Source organism: Branchiostoma belcheri, unplaced genomic scaffold, assembly GCF_001625305.1.
Source record: "Branchiostoma belcheri isolate BF01 breed outbred unplaced genomic scaffold, Haploidv18h27 scaffold35, whole genome shotgun sequence".
Taxonomy (NCBI): Eukaryota; Metazoa; Chordata; class Leptocardii; order Amphioxiformes; family Branchiostomatidae; genus Branchiostoma; species Branchiostoma belcheri.
The window spans coordinates 756,099-757,204 of record NW_017803965.1 but is presented as its reverse complement, the minus strand read 5'-3'; positions in this window follow the sequence as shown (position 1 = coordinate 757,204).

The following is a 1,106-nucleotide window of genomic DNA, read 5'->3' as shown; positions in this document are numbered from 1 at the left end:
TTTCTGATTTGCAAATAAAAATAAAAATCCAGAATCAACTGCAAAAATGCTCATATTTTGCCCTGAACAGTTAAAAACAGTCCTTTTCATCCTAGTTGTTACAGTTATTCCATCTTTCAATGAAATGGTATCATTAAAAGTTCAAAGTTCATTGTTTAAATTTTGAACCAGCCTGGTGTGTTGACTTGATGGCTCCTATCGTACCATTTTGGGCCATGATAGGATGCCTAGGCCTGTTTTTATTTTATTTTTTTTTCGCCCGCCCGCTCCATTATTTTTCTAGAAAAATCCGTTAACCAAGAAATTAAATTGGTGTGGCCTAATGTTCAAAGACATTCATTAATTACATAACTAATAGGTTTCAAGATAATTATGATTGGTGCAAGTTGTTGATTCTAAAGATGATCAAAATATTTCCTTCACCCAAGTTAAAACTTGATTTTTATTATAATTATAAGCTTTTTAGAAATTCACACCACAAACTGACTTTAATTTCCTCTTGATCTTGTAGAGAGCTGATTAAGAATAACTTATGAATAAGGAACTAGAATAGAAAATGTACAGTTGAACTATCCATGAACTGAAAACAGTCAAAATGGTAACAAGGATCTGAACCTGAATTGCTGCCCAATACACATCTCTCTATGCAGGGGTCTGTGATCGGTATTCAAAGAAATACTTGACAGCAAGGTGTCAATGTGGTAATGAATAGCAGGTACACCGCCCTACTGTGTCAGGCATGATGAGGGGGATTACATTTATTGACAAAGGAGATCATTAACTCCAGAACACCATTGTTCTGAGGTGCCAAAACTCAAGCCCCAGAAAAGTAGGTACTTCAGGGATGGTGTCAAACCTACTTTGATTATCTCTCAGCCTTCTAGATTTTAAACCTCCTTTGCTCTATTTGAATAAGCCTCAATGAGGCCTATAAAGAAAAGGTTTTTAGATTTTGGGTACTTTTTTTTTCAAATGGGAATTTATTATAATTGAGTACCTCTTTTTCATGTTTTTTCAGCCAAGTTTTGATACTGAAGCACAAATAATTCAACAAAATCATAATAAAATTTGTTCCAGTAGGGCTAGCTTATTGATAAAGCCCTTTT